Raw genomic sequence first — 17341 nt, forward strand, 5'->3', positions numbered from 1 at the left:
TGCAGAGGTCTAGCCCGAGACCAGGGTTCAATTCCCGGCCTCGGCGGGTCTTGGGCTCAAAATTCCATGGACCTGATCATTCTCGCCTCAGTGCCTATTCCAATCATGGAGTCCCACTCTGCAACGCTGGGCAATAGCTTGCTTAATCTCCACAACGGCCCCCACAACGCTAAGGATGCCTGGCCTCTACCTTGGGGGTGCCCAGGAGTGGACGCCTCACAGGGAAAGCCAGGATGGGTTCCACAGCGGTATTCGTACAAGCGCCTTGAGACCCTTGCGGGTGAGTAGTGCGCTATACAAGTATCAATTTACATTTACATTTACATTTACATTTACATATGTGCAGTGATATTAGATATAGTGAACCTATATCTAAGTAAGGAGAGAATGCACCTCCTTGCACAGGCTGCAGAAGCAGACCTGTGGTGTCAGTTTGAGTGATCTCTCAGGGGTGGCACAATACATGCTGCAGCCCCTGGGTGGCCTCTGGGGTACCTATGCCCTGGGTTTATAGTATACCATATACTAGGGACGTATAAGTGTACCCCAGAATCAAATCTGGAGTGTACCTAAAGTACATGCAATCAATCTAGGGAGAAAGCAGATAAACTGGGGCATTATTAACAGGATCCCAGTCAGACTAGTTGAAAACCAGCAAAACAGTCTAGGGGTGGGCGGAATTTGCAGAGTTGCCCTATGCAAAATTCCACAAAATTACAAGAAATCTCTGCGAGCACGCGGAATTTTGCATGCTTGCGGAGATTTCTTGCTGCGCCCCTTGAAATCTATGCAGGATCAGATGAGCATCGTGCCAGAATGAATCCTGCCCTGCATATTTATCCAAGGAGATTCCACCATTTTGTGCAATTCCTCTACTCAGCTGGAGTACTTTCTACTGGCTAATCAGTTAGTGACTTTCTCGAGCGCAGTCCCCGTGTAGTTCCTGTCACCAGGAGGTTCTTCTTTCTCCTCATCTGCTGCTCTGATTGGTCTATGACCATTTAAACAAAAGGCATGTGAACTCGCATAGAAGCCCAGCCCGTTTTTGATCTAGTCAATTGGGAATATCTCTGGGATGTACTGTCCGGTTTCGGCTTTCCAACCAACTTTATCACCTCTATAAAAGCACTGTACCTGAACCCAAAAGGCAAAGATTCTTGTAAATGGGATGCTCACGGACTGGGTTCAAATATCAATGGGTACTAGGCAGGGGTGCCCCCTTTCCCCCTTATTGTTTAACTTATATATTGAGCCATTAGTGATTAAGTTAAGGGCAGATCGTTTAATAAAACCCTTTTCTATAACAGATTTGGATCTAAAGTTCGCCTTATATGCAGATGACCTTTTAATGTTCACTTCCAATCCGGAGGTAGCAATACCTAGACTTTTTGACCATGCAGAAGCTTTTGGAGAGACCTCTGGATATAGAATAAATAAGGAAAAAACAGAAATCATGCAATGGAATCAGGAGGTGGTGTTACCCGAAGCAAAATCAAGGATGAGGTACCTTGGGATCCAGTTAGTCCAGGACATTACAGAGATATCGAAAGTTAATCTGGATAAGGTGTATAAGGATATTTGTGGACAATTACAGCGTTGGTCCGGGCTCCCATTAAACATCTTCGGGAGGGTCAATCTTATAAAGATGATTATACTGCCAAAGGTAACTTTCTTATTTAACTCAATACCCTTATCTTTTGACACAAAGGAAGTGGGTAAACTACAAGGAAAAATAGGTTCTTTTATTTGGAACTCCAAAATGCCCAGAATTTCTGCCAAGAAGTTAAGGAGACAATTAAAAATGGGAGGACTGCGCTACCTGACATTCTGCGTTATGACCATTCCTTCCATTTAAAAAATTTCAGAGTTATGGCAGGCAAGGCAGATGCATCTTTTTTGGGGCGTTTGTTTCAGGCAATACTGCATGGTATCCCCCAAGGCTATGAATATTTTTTATTTAAGTTTGGAGACCCCAGATTTTATAAAAAGGTCAGACTAAAGGTTTTAGTTACGGCTCTGAAGAATTGGGTTGTTTCAGGAAAAAACTACAAATCCCATACTATGCTCCTCAGGCCCCAATATGGGACTCTCCAGGGACCCCAGAATGTCTTAGAGATCAACTGTCAACCCCTCTTAAACTAGCAGGGTTGATGCAGTGGAGAGATTTACAAAATGACCAACAGCTATTGGGGTGGGATTCCCTCTTCATGTTGACCAGAGGAACCCTTACAAGGTTTAAATATTACCAGCTATCAAGCTGGTGGTCTATTGTAACTTGGGATTGTGCATCTAACCCGAAATTTGATTTTGTAAACAGAAAGGGGCGTTGGGATAAAGAGCTTTCTTTCTGGTATGATGCATTGATGGAAAAAGAGGGAGTTACTGATTTGGAACTTCAGAATCTCTGGGGAAATGTTGAGGGATTGGATGGTAACAAACTGGTAGACCTGTGGGGGGATTCTTTTAGTCTGGTGAACTGAATAGTAAATGGTGTGTGGTCAGTGGGTCACTGGCCCCATCCTTGTATGCACACTGCTGTTCCTCTACGTGTAATAGAGGTTTCAAAAAAAGTTTCAAGCAATGAATGTAGTTGACTTTTTATTCATAAGTTTCCTTATTGTAAATCAATAGTTTTCTTCATTATTCATTTTTATGACATAGTACCATCCTTTGTATACATCCAATGCATTTCGGGGTTGTGATACACCCCTTCATCAGGGAAAGGATACTGTAAACAAACAAACATTCGAATCATAACTCATGTATATGTAAATCATAGGTTCAAACTACATTGGCGCATGCATCATGTGGACCTGGTGGGTAGGGGTAGGGCGAGTGAAGGTAATTAAAAAGGTACACCCGTCAATGTTCCAGTTGGTCCCAATGTGAAAGGAAATAGTATACTGGTTCAGCGCTGGTATGCTTACGTGTCTGGTTCGCTGGGTTTACATGTGTTCCTGTGAAATACAAATACGGGGAGGTACGTTAGTACCCGTGTAGCGGTCTACCGGGTTAGGTGCTATGGGCTCGGTTCGTGGGCTAAGACTGACCTGATGTAAGTTGTTAGGGTCCTCCTTTCGTGGACGCAGGTTCTGGCGGAACGCCATGGACCGCGTTTCGAGAGCTTAAGGGAACGCGATCACGTGGTTTTGTCAAGGGGGCGTGTTCCTGTCGGTTTAAAGCAACAGCGTGCTGTGGTCGTGTAAGCTGTGAATGGTATCTAGCGCAATGCAGTTTGGGCTATGTAGTTAAGCGTGGGTGTGTGGGATGCAACCGGGTGTATGTTGGCATAATGGGTCCGCGTGGACGGAGTGCTGGGCCATTGAACCTAATGTCACCGAAAAAAAAAAATACACTCGAGGACATTCAATCCCAGATGGAAAAGCATACCAAAGACATCAACGAACGGAAGATCCGCAAATACAAGAGGGACACTCTTGATTATAAACTGGGAGAGGTTTATACCTGGGCCGAGATTTACGCCCAGAAAAGACGCAACAAACCGTACACATCACAGACAGACACCTCCTCATCGGACAGCGACAATACCCAGAGAACCAGAAGAACTCCATCAATACCAACTGAGCCCGACACAAGCAGGGCACAACAACCCACGACGAGCCACCAGACTGATACAAGTCCTTTTTTAGAACAGGGCCAAACACAAAAAGGAGACCCCGGAGAGGACAGAACAAAAGAAAAAGAAACAAGGAAAGACCCACCCACCACGAGGAGCACAACGGGAACCATCAAGGACAGACAGACCAAGAAAACACAGAACAACTAGTCATCAATATCAGCGACTACCAACTTACCCAACACGAAATCTATCTTTTACAAAAGGGAACTTCGTTTGTACCTACCACCGATTCTAACAACCTGGAACTGGAAGTCAGTTTTTTTAAACTGATGCGCAAACTACGACTTCGTCACTTTTTTGACAATGTCCTACCACCTAACCCTACAGTGGAACCAGATCAACTACTCGGATTAAGACCTCATAGCACATTTCAAGCACCAGTAAGTCACAAAACTCTCGACTTATTCGAAAACAGAGTCAAACAGGACTTAATGAAAATCACCCACAAACATTCTAAGACCAAGAACATCACACAAAAGGATTTAACCACACTGAGGAAAATATCGAATAACGAAACGATCACGTGTGTGAAAGCGGACAAGGGAGGTGCCCTTATAATCATGAATACCACCATGTATGAAGCGAAAGTGTTAGAACACATTAATGATACGACAACATATATGAAACTGGAGGGGAATCCCACAACAGAATATATGAAAACTCTCACTAACATACTGGATAAAGCACATGAAATGGGAACAATTAATGCGAAAACCAAGAACTTCCTCATCAAATCCAACCCTAGAAGTCCGGTTTTAAGAATGGTCCCCAAGATCCACAAGAACCTAAGGGATCCCCCTATGAGACCAATCGTCTCTACATGCGGGAGTTTACAAGAGCCCATCGGGCAACTTCTTGACAAATATCTCCAACCAATGGTGCAAAAGATGAATACGTATACCAAAGACACCACACACTTCATCTCGAAATTAAGCAACCTAAAACCAGAAATCAATCAGGAACTAATCCTATGTACAGCAGACGTACGCTCCCTTTACACGTCAATACCCCATTCCTTGGGGATTGAAGCAATAGAACAGTCTCTCCTCAAATCTGACACGGAAAGACCCTTTCAAATGTTCCTGATGGAACTTATGTTATTCACGTTATACCAGAGTTATTTCAAACATCAAGATACATGGTACCAGCAACTTGTGGGCATGGCTATGGGCAATTCAGCTGCTCCCGCGTATGCGAACATCTTTATGGAATACTTTGAAGAAAACCATATACTCAATAACAAACAATGGACGGATCACCTCATGCTCTTCACAAGATACATAGACGATATCTTCATCGTCTGGAAAAGTACACAAGAAGAACTACAAAACAGACTGCTGGAATTTAATAACATCGACCAAAGAATACAACTTACTTGGGAAATTTCAAAAAAGTGCGTCAACTTTCTTGATGTTAAGGTTTCTATTAAAGGACAAGTCATTGAAACAGATCTTTACACCAAACCCACCGATAGAAATAACATGTTACACTATAGCAGCTTCCACGAATCAAATTTGAAAACACATCTACCCTTCTCACAAATGGCACGAGCTAAACGAATTACATCGAATCCTCAAAATGCCACACAAAGGATCAAAGAAATTGCCTGCAAATTTCGCAAAAGAGGATATCCTGAAAACATTATTGAAGACTCCATGCAGAGGATCAACAATATAGACAGACAGAAACTTCTACAACCCAGCGCCAAAAAACAACAGACACGCCTAGTGGTTGTCTCCAAGTTTTCTACCATCACCAATAAATTCAAAAAGATCATTTACCAACATTGGCCACTTTTGAACTTAGAACCAGATTTTAACCAGATCTTTCAGGAACCTCCACTATTTGCATATACCAGAGCACGTAATCTGGGTGAACTAGTGCAACACAAACCGACTAAACCAACCAATTACGCAGGAACAAAACCGTGCTTTAACTGTGGGAACTGTAACTCTATAATCCGAGGTGATACAATTAATCATCCAATGAAGGGTAACAAGATCAAACTTCATGTCAATGCCACATGCGACACCAACAATGTTATCTATGCCTTAAAATGTCCATGTGGAAAACTTTACATCGGAAAGACAGAACGCAAAATCAAGACTAGGCTCACAGAGCATAAATCAAACATCCGTTTAAAAAGTACCAAGTCAACCCTAGCAGTACATTTCAATGAAGAGAAACACAATATCTCTCAACTGAAATTCATGATACTGGAAACCATCCCCAAACTGGAGGGCAGAGACAACACCAAATTCATGCTCCAAAGAGAAAATGAATGGATCCAAAAATTGTCGACCCAGAAGCCAAACGGGCTCAATGAAAGGATTGAACTCTCTTGCTACCTGTAAAGTTGCTCTAGGACTGAGTCAGTGACTCCTGATCGATCCAAGGATCATTTGTGCATCTTTATTTCATGTTTTGCTTTAATTTCATGTATAGTTGCATGTTATTGGTTTTTCATACTTTCTCAGCTAGATTATGTTTTTTCGGTGACATTAGGTTCAATGGCCCAGCACTCCGTCCACGCGGACCCATTATGCCAACATACACCCGGTTGCATCCCACACACCCACGCTTAACTACATAGCCCAAACTGCATTGCGCTAGATACCATTCACAGCTTACACGACCACAGCACGCTGTTGCTTTAAACCGACAGGAACACGCCCCCTTGACAAAACCACGTGATCGCGTTCCCTTAAGCTCTCGAAACGCGGTCCATGGCGTTCCGCCAGAACCTGCGTCCACGAAAGGAGGACCCTAACAACTTACATCAGGTCAGTCTTAGCCCACGAACCGAGCCCATAGCACCTAACCCGGTAGACCGCTACACGGGTACTAACGTACCTCCCCGTATTTGTATTTCACAGGAACACATGTAAACCCAGCGAACCAGACACGTAAGCATACCAGCGCTGAACCAGTATACTATTTCCTTTCACATTGGGACCAACTGGAACATTGACGGGTGTACCTTTTTAATTACCTTCACTCGCCCTACCCCTACCCACCAGGTCCACATGATGCATGCGCCAATGTAGTTTGAACCTATGATTTACATATACATGAGTTATGATTCGAATGTTTGTTTGTTTACAGTATCCTTTCCCTGATGAAGGGGTGTATCACAACCTCGAAATGCATTGGATGTATACAAAGGATGGTACTATGTCATAAAAATGAATAATGAAGAAAACTATTGATTTACAATAAGGAAACTTATGAATAAAAAGTCAACTACATTCATTGCTTGAAACTTTTTTTGAAACCTCTATTACACGTAGAGGAACAGCAGTGTGCATACAAGGATGGGGCCAGTGACCCACTGACCACACACCATGGACTGTTAATAATGATGTCGAGGGACGCCTGACATCACTTGTATAGCACCCTAAACACTCAGGAATATCTTTACAGAAAAAACGCTGTGCGCCAGCCCGACTTATTCTACTGAACTGAATAGTAAAGCCAGCTCCTCTTAAACGAAACCATCTGTTCACACTGTACAGAGTGTATTTTTCCCCAAAAAGATTGACAAGGATCACAAACCTGCAATATAGCTGTCCACGGTGCAAATCTCTAGAGGCAGATGACCTACATATGTTTGTTGAATGTCCTAGTCTCAACCTGTTTTGGAAAAAAATCGAGGGTTTTTTGGTGGATGTATTAGGAACACAGATTGTGGTGTCACTGGTAATGATCTTGTTCGGCCTAGAGGCGGATTACCATCTTGATAATCTACAGACTAAATTTATTTTCTATGTGATGTTATTGGCAAGACGAGAAATATGTAAAGTATGGAAATCTGAAGATGCTCCCATTTTTTCTGAATACTTAAAGTATATTATATATATCAGTGAGTCTGATATAGCATGTGATAATTCCTCAGAGTTCAAGATCTGGGAGCTCCTTGTGGCATGGCGGAACAGATGAGAGTATTCCTATGATTTCACCTGGGTACTGTTGGTGCTTAGTCCTCAACCAATTCGGGGGCCGCCAAGTTTCAGAGGTTGAGGTGGATAAAGCAAACAGTAAACACTAGAGGGGGGTTTCTTTTCCTGCCTCCACTGGCATCAAATTCTGTGGCCGTAACATCGAGATGTCAGGGGGGGGAGAGGATCCCCTTCTAGAGCACCCAAAATTGGTATATGAGGAATAAAGAAAAAAAAAAAAAGCCCTGCCCGTTTGGCCCTGAACCCCCGCTCCTTTTTGTGATAGGAGTGGTACATCTCTGCCGGCCGGTGTGGCTTACTGGGCACTGTACACTGTCTTCCTGGTTGGATGGACTGCACTGCAGTCCTCGCGGGCTTATACACCGCTGTGTGTTCCTCTGCACCCTTGAGCTGCGGTGGCGGGTGTGGTATCCACACTGCAGTACCGGCAATGGAGGGCAGAGAGGGGTTTTTCCACAGCTGGGTGTGTTGGGCTCTCGCCAAAGCGCTGCAGGTGATGCCCGCTGTCTTGGGGCTCTCGTATGCAGGTTGGGGAGGGGTGCTGCTGGAGGAGGGGGGCTCTCTCTGGGTGATGCTCTCCCCACAGTATTAGTGCTGGAGAGCTCGCTCTTGCCTGGAGGTGCTCTCCTGGGGGCTCATCTGCGTTGTTGCTGCAGGACCCTGTCTCCCAGTGGTGTTCTCTATTTTTAGGTGAAGGGAGCGGGGGTGGGGAGGGGGTTGAGCGAGGTGCGCAGCAGACATGCTCTCTGGGGATGCATGGATGCTGCTGGGGGACTCCCACCGGGCGAGCCTCTCTTTTTACGTAGGTTTGGGGGACGGCAGATGCTCTCTCTCAGCAGTGCCAGTGTTGGGGGATTCTCAAAGACAACGGCTGCTGGAGGCGCCCCTTCCGATGGGGTTTTCTTTTTATGGGGGTTTTGGAATGATGAAGGATGCTCTCTCCACAGTGCAAGTTTTACGGCGCTCTCCCAAATGAGGGTCTGCTGTGGTAAGTGCTTCCTGGTGAGGTTTAATTACTTCATGCCCCCGAATTCTGTTCCGCCGCGGATCGCGGAAGTTTAGATATTTCCGAAATTTCGCAAGTTCCGTGAGCGGAACGGATTTTGCCGACCATGGAGTCAGATTCCACCTTTGTATGGTCACATTTCATCATAGGATGCTCCTTGTCGAGCCGGCCCTCCAATGCTCGACGGGCTCTTCAGTGGGGTCTCTTTAGAGGAGATATTTTGATCTAGCCATATAGTGAATGCAAGTGCGAATATATTGGTGACGGGCGGTACTCAAGTAATTTAAAGAGTGTAAGTGAGACCAATGAAGGCTTTAATATGATGACCCCCTTGACAAAGAAAAAACAGTGGGGCTATCTGTCTGAATAAAGTAGAGAGATAGCTAAAAGGTCAACATGTTTCATGCCTAGCTGCAAGGAGGGCCAGTGGTGTTTCTTCATGACCAGGTACTGTGCCTACTCTGCTATGGATTGGAACCAAGAGATACTTGCAGGTAACCAATCCAGAACAGTTTATCTGCATCTGCTGCAGTTCAAGAAAGAGGATCCAACATGTGAAGGGGTAAAATAGGGAGAATACCATCAGAAACATGCCTGAAGTGGCAGACTTTGAAAAACAAATTTCCAAGTAATTGGCACCACACTGACCATGGGTGGTGTAAGTGCTGTTTTACACGCACTACTCACTGTACAAGGAAGTAAAAAACACAGCCATCGAGATACAAACTTTAATCTTTGCTTTATGACACATGGAACAGTGTTTAAACATTTGAAAAGCAGTAATGTATGGTGAACATACCAAAACTGCTATTTTGAAAACACACTGTTAAATGGAATGGTTTAAAATAGGGTAACATAACATCAAATTAAGGTGAAGTTAAACACTCACCCGTCAGTAGAGAGAGAGGTACCCCCTAGGTAAGGCAGAGGGCTGCGCCTTGCTGTGGGAAACAAACTGTTGTAAAACAATATTAAATGGTAAGTGCAGTGCCCAGGGAAGTACCATGAAAAAGGTATATCCAGGGTCAGGTTACTCACATGAACCACACGGTCTGTTCACAGGGACCTATTCTCCTCTGACAACCATTAGGTATGGATTGAGATCTAGGTCAAGTTAATTAAGCGTTTGGGAACTCTCAAATTACAGAGCAAGTGAGCATAACTACTTAGAGGTGTAGGTGACCCAGTTACTATCAGCTGCGTGATTCAAGAGGGCAGAGTAGACACACTGGGAGTGCATCGATCAGCTGTCAGCTGCATGGTTCAGGATGACTGAGCGGCCGTGCTGCATGTGAAACATTCAGTTTTGGGGGCCATCTTAGATCGAGGCACGAGTGCATTATAGGCAACCATTCTTTGAGCATGTATTTGGACTCCCCTCCCCTCAACGATACTTACGAGGTTTGGGGAGTGCAAAACACACACGGGCCATGTAGCAGTTGCTCACCTGTGATATCGATATTTGATAAATAGCCAATAGGAGGTGGAGAAGAGTGGACACTCTTTAGCGGCCATATTGGAGCTAGAATGTGAAAGAAATGTGGACACTTTGGTGACCATCTTTAGAGGTATTATGATGATGTTTCAAAGGGACAAATGGTTTTCATAGTGTCACATTAAGTAGTGGTAGCCATCTTGGAATGAGGGTGTGTGTGTGCGAGAAGTACCCATATTGCAAGGACTAACTCCTCCCACCTCACATATTGCAATGAAGTGTGGGGAATGAAAACCATGCACATGCCTCTGGGTGAATGTCTAGAGGGTCTTACCATGCTGGACAGGTCCCACACTGGGAATTCATTCTTTATTATTTTATTTATTTATTTATAGAGTTTTAAATACCGCGAACGTGACCCAAGGAGATCAGAGCGTTTCACAGTTACATGAAGAAATATTATTTCGATGGAATAGAGTAGTTATAGCGGCATTAATATATATATATGATTACTGTACATGACTTTCTTAACATTTTAAACAATAACAGTTACATGAGGTAAATATTTTAGAATACAGTAGGTATAGCAGTATTTATATATATATATATATATATATATATATATATATATATATATATATATATATATATATATAACCTACTGGCGGTCGCCAGTAGGTAGTCATAGTTAGGATTTTTTTTAATGCAATATCTCAAAATTCTATTGTGAATAACTTTGGCGCCGGTTGACGAATCTGCCTGAAAATTTCCTCAAATTTACCTCGCGGAGCTCCGGTCCTTCCTTGAAAGTTTGGGGGGGATTCGTGAAGCAGGGGCCGAGATAAAAGGGGGTCCCAAAACGTGTTTTCCCCATGTTAATTTCCATAGGGCGGTCAAACTCACTTTTAGCCTGAACGGCTGAATGGATTTCCACCAAACTTGGCAAAATTGTAGGGACTGGTAGCCCGATGTGCCTTTGCTATGTCTCAAGATATGTGCTTCAGTGGTTTTTGAGTAATTTAGGTTAAAAAATATATATATATCTATGGCAGCGCCCCGGTACGCGCACCGGGGCGCGTATCGGGCACGCTACGTGACTCGCGTGCGGAAAGCTGATTGGCTCTAGGGTGTATGTAAACATTCCAAACAGTCCGGAGCGGCCGCCATCTTGTGTCTCGGTAGGATCGAGACACAAGAGGTGGCAAAAACAACGGTGGAATTGACCATAAGTGGCAGAGTAGACCCCCCCTTGACCCCCTAGGTTTGATGTGGGGGCCATAAAAGGGCCCCGCGGGGCAAAAAAAAAAAAAAGATTATTTTCGCGGGGGGAGTGCCCGGTACGCGCACCGGGGAGCGTACCATGGGGAAAAAAGAATGACAGACTTTTAAAAAAATGTAGGTTTATTAATAAAATTGTTTTTTTTATATATATATATACATACATATACATATATATAAATACATATGCATATATATGCATATATATGTGTATATGTGTGTGCGTAGAGAGAGGTAGAGAGGTAGAGATGTAGAGGTAGAGAGGTAGAAGTAGAGAGGTAGCGGTAGAGAGGTAGAGACTAGTAGAGAGAGAAGTAGAGAGAGGTAGAGAGGTAGAGAGTAGAGAGTGAGTAATAGAGAGTAGAGAGTGAGCAGTAGAGAGTAGTAGAGAGCAGTAGAGAGAGTAGCAGAGAGTGAGTAGTAGAGAGTAGTAGAGTGAATAGAGAGAGCGAGTAGTAGAGCGTGAGTAGTAGAGAGTAGTAGAGAGTAAGTAGTAGAGTGAGTAGTAGAGAGCAGTAGAGAGTGAGTAGTAGAGAGTAGTAAAGAGTGAGTAGTAGAGAGTAGTAAAGAGTGAGTAGTAGAGAGTGAGTAGCAGAGAGAGAGAGAATAGTAGAGAGTAGTAGAGAGTGAGTAGTAGAGTGAGCAGTAGAGACTAGTAGAGAGAGAGTAGTAGAGAGTGAGTAGTAGAGAGTAGTAGAGAGTGAGTAGTAGAGTGAGTAGTAGAGAATTAGTAGTAGAGAGAGAGTAGTAGAGAGTGAGTAGTAGAGAGTAGTAGAGAGTGAGAAGTAGAGAATGAGTAGTAGAGAGTAGTAGAGAATGAGTAGTAAAGAGTGAGTAGTATAGAGAGAGTAGTAGAGAGTGAGTAGTAGAGAGTAGTAGAGAGAGAGTAGTAGAGAGTGAGTAGGAAAGAGTACTGGAGAATATTCTGAAGTTTGGCACAGCACCACTTGCACAATCAAATCATATCGCTTCGAGTCCTTATTGAAGCCCTGAATCTTGGTGTATATTCAAATGCTTTTATTTTCCTTAAGTTTATGTACCACAGCCAGCCGAAACGTTTCGTTCTGTACAACAGAACTGCTTCAGGGCGTTCTTATTTCCTTCAAGTTATGTCGGTATCCTGTTGTCATATAACTAGATATTTCTTCCAAATGTTAGACGAGACGTAAGTACATTCTTATTCAAAGTGACTAGGTATCAATTTTACCCACACAATTCGGGCAGACTTGAGTAATTTATAGCATCCTCAAAGGCAGTCTTTCAAAAATTCCAAAGTATAGGACATGATAATCCAAATCCAAATGTTTCTCAAGAAAAGTCATTTTCAATCATTCGGAATATCGGTGTTTGGGCAGATATGACCCAGGGACCCCCAGTATGCAAGGGTAATTAGTCCCCCCTTTGCAAACGCGCCAGTGGCCTGCGTTGCAGAGAGGTGTAAAAAGGGGCATAGCCTCATTACACCTCTGTGCAATGCAGCCCCCTGGCGCATACTGGAGGTTCCAGGTGGGCTAGTTGGCCCCCAGGGACCCCTAGTATGCAATGGGAATTAGTTCCCCCTCTTCAAACATGCACAGGGGCTGCGTTGCAGAGAGGTGTAAAAAAGGGTGTGGCCTCATTACACCTCTCTGCAATGCAGCCCCCTGGCGCATACTGGAGGCTCTGGGTGGGCTAGTTGGCCCCCAGGGATCCCCAGTATGCAAGGGGAATTAGTTCCCCCTCTGCAAACGCGGCAGGGGGCTGCTTTGCGAGAGGTGTAACAAGGGGCACAGCCTCATTACACCTCTGCAATGCAGCCCCCTGCTGCATACTGGAGGTTCTAGGTGGGCTAGTTGGCCCCCAGGGGCCCCCAGTATGCAAGGGGAATTAGTTCCCCCTCTTCAAAAATGCACGGGGCTGCCTTGCAGAGAGGTGTAAAAAGGGGCGTGGCTTCATGACACCTCTCTGCAATGCAGTCCCCTGGCTAATACTGGAGATTCCTGGTGGGCTTTCAGGCCTTATATAGTTAGGAATTAGCATTTAAAAAAACTATGAAATTCACTGAAAAAAACATAGGTTTCACACCAGTTATAGTTAGGAATTAGCATTTAAAAACCTATTAAATTCACTGAAAAAACCATAGGTTTCACACCAGTTATAGTTAGCTGGAAATTTTACTGACATAAAACCATTGAAATTCCCACGTTATAGTTAGTTGGACTCACTATAACTTGCGCGCCTGCAATGCACTGCTGATGATGTCACATATTACATCACTCATGACATGGTCAGTGACATCACTCATGACATCACTGATGACACCATCCTTGTGACAGAGTGACAGACCTCCTTTCAGTGTAATGTAACCCTTGAAACACATATTCAAAAATAGAAACTAAAATTTTCAAAAAAATAGAGATACCCATACCAGTTACAACAACCAATTCAGTAATACCACCATCTATATACATATCCACTCATTCACCAACAGTTCTATATAGTCACTCATACATATATTCACTCATAATATGTAGTGAAACACCTATACATCCTGTTACACACCGACAGTCATCCAAAAGTTACTCACACACATAATCACACATGCAAATAAACTATTGAACATCCATTTATTTGCATATACAGCTATACACACACTACCACCTTACTTCTAAGGAAACTTACACATACTTACTCTCTTAAACAATCACTTATAGAAACACATACTTATTTAAACAAGAACTCTTTCAATCTCTCACTGTCACATATACTCACTTATATACATCAATACTCACATATACTAGATTAAAACATATGTAGTTACTGATAAAGACACTAGTGAGACAGTCATTCACTCACTAACACACACATATACACACTCATCCACCCATACAGTCCTGCACATATGCTGTCTTCAGAAACACATACAAACAGTGAGTCAGTCATTGATGCATCTATGTGCTAAGTAACACCCCCACCAAACCATACAGACACTCATACTGATACTAAAAAATACATCTAATAACCCATGTACACACACATGTAGCTACTCACCAACCCATGCAGCCACTTATACACAAAGTGAAACACTGATACAAACATTTAAATATTTAAACAATACTCACTAATATATGTATTCACTAAGATACACCTAATAAGCCAGTTAACCAATCAATTCTTTTTAAAAAAAACATCCATTAAGACACTCATTTAAACATGTATTCTTCCATAGACCTTTACATATACATATATAAAACATATTTATTTTTCAGAAAGACACACATTCACTGGATGGTGTCATCAGTGATGTTATGAGTGATGTCACTGACCATGTCATGAGTGATGTAATATGTGACATCATCAGCAGTGCATTGCAGGCGCGCAAGTTATAGTGAGTCCAACTAACTATAACGTGGGAATTTCAATGGTTTTATGTCAGTAAAATTTCCAGCTAACTATAACTGGTGTCAAACCTATGGTTTTTTCAGTGAATTTAATAGGTTTTTGAAATGCTAATTCCTAACTATAACTGGTGTGAAACCTATGGTTTTTTCAGTGAATATATATATATATGAATATATATATATATATATATATATATATATATATATATATATATATATATATATATATATATATATATATATATATATATATATATATATAATTATGATTCCTGAACATGCCTTTCTTAACCTTTCAAACAATAACACGTTTAGGGTTAGCTTAATTTACCAAAGGTATTGTAGTGATTCCAATTTGTCCTTTCGTATGTTTAACATCATTAATACCACGATCCATTGATTGTAGTATTGTACAGCCTAAGAAGTCTTTGCCTCTAACTGATGAGCTTATCTTTACATTTGTCTTTGGTTAGTATGGATGTCCTTTGTGGTCTTTAAGTGCATCCCTCTATGACATGACTGTGATACGTCTGTCTATTTACCACAATGCAGATGATGATCCGTCTTGTCTAGGGATGGAACTTGCTCATTAGGAAGATGTTCGTTTCCCTCTTGAACGTTTCCGTGTTCGGAATTTTTCTAATGTTTGGAGGGAGTGAATTCCAGATTCTGGTGGCCCCTCTGGAGAATGCTCTGTCATAGGTTTTCTTCTTCTGATAGATGGGCGGTTTTAGCAACAGGTTTCCGGCACTCCTGGAAGGTCTGATTCACCCTGAATTGTTTTCTGGGCTAAGTACATTGGTGTTTTGTAGTGGAGCACTTTGTGGGTAATACATGCCAATTTAAGTTGAATTCTAGCTTCGTATGGTAGCCAGTTTAATGCTGTCAGGTGTTAGGAAATGTGGTCATATTTTTTGGAGCCTGTAATTAGTATTGCAGCTGGATTGAGACCGGCTTTTAGTTGTGCTGTCCACTAGGAGGGGAAGTCGTAAAGGGATTTCCTAATGATTTCATTGAGAGTGGTGAGGTGATGTTGGTAAAGGCGCAGGAACAACAAGGACTCTAGGGGAAAGTTATGACCCTCAAACGGGCTATGAAAAATGAGTGGTTCGTATCACCGATGGCATTCATGTGGAATATATAGGAAGCTGTGTCATTCTGATACCACCAGGGGAACCTGGTCTGAAGAGGATGATATGGGTAGCACCCCTGACATAGTCTAATGGCTTAAAAGAGGAGAGGGCCAGACACTTTTCTGGTCTAATTAATGTGGTCACATATTACGCTTAGAGATCAGGTGGGTGTGTCTAGCCAGACAGGCGAGACTTGCGGCGAGTACCCAGTAGCCAGGCAAATATCGTCTAGTATATACCAAGGGGCAAACAAGGATATGCAAAAAACAAATTCAATTCATTCCATGGTATGACGTCATTCAGCCCTTTGGTGTTAGTGGAAAGGCGGTATTTTTGTCCCACTAGTTGATTGCCTCTAGGATGGTCCATTTAAGATCATCTTGTGAATGGTGGTTCTCAATGAAGTGGACACTGATCTTGGTGGTGCTCCGTGGACATCTAATGTTTCTCTGGTGTTCTGTGATTCCGGTCTTGATAGCTCTGGCAGTCATTCCAATGTAGCAGAGTGAACAAGGGCAGTGGATGAGCTATACACAATTCTCCGTATTACAGTATGTGTGGTCTCTGCGGATCCATGTGTGTATTGTCCAATGCGATCTTCTTAGATGTCTCTGTGAGATGGCAGCTAGTGCAGAAGTCACAGGGGAAGTGTCCTGTGATTGAGGAGAGGTTACAGTGTACTTTGTTTGGATTTCGATGTGCACTGTCGTCTTGTGTGTACCTGGCGTTCTTTCAGATTTTAGTTCTTAAAGGTAAACCATGGAGTTGGGATCTCTATGTTTGCAGAGTGGAGTGTGGGCCACTGCTACCATACAGGGCCAGATGTAGGTAATTCCTATTTACCGACTCTTAAATACCGAATTTTACCGATTCGGTATTTAAGAGTCGGTAAATAGGAAGGGGGCAGATGTAGGTAATTCTAATATTAGAATTACCGAAACGGTATGATTCGGTATTTACCGATTCGGTAAATACCGAATCGGTATTGCCCATTGATTCCTATGGGCCATGAAGCCCATAGGAATCAATGGGAAATACTGATTCGGTATTTACCGAATCGGTAAATACCGAATCCTGCAAGGGTACAGGGGGTGTGACTTTGACACCCTCTAGCACCCCAAGTACAGGCTTGTGTGACATGTGGCACACATACATGCCCTAAGGGCATGTCTGTGTGTCACATGGCACAGGTGTACATGCAGAGATGTGCATGTACACCTGAATTCAGTATTTTACCACCCAATTCGATTGGGTGGTAAAATACCGAATTCTGAAGGCCTGTAGCACTGTACACAGTGCTACCTACATCTGGGTTTTACCAAATCGGTAAAATTACCGATTCGGTATTTTACAGAATCGGTAAATTTACCGAATCGATAAATTTACTGATTCTGTAAAAAAATGGTCCCTACATCTCAAAAACTAATTACCGGTCGGTAACGGCCGAAATCGGCCGTTGCCGACCGGCAATTGGCGACCTACATCTGGCCCACAATCTCTTATATCCGGT

The sequence above is a fragment of the Lissotriton vulgaris genome, chromosome 1_1 (assembly GCF_964263255.1).
Source record: "Lissotriton vulgaris chromosome 1_1, aLisVul1.2, whole genome shotgun sequence".
NCBI lineage: Eukaryota > Metazoa > Chordata > Amphibia > Caudata > Salamandridae > Lissotriton > Lissotriton vulgaris.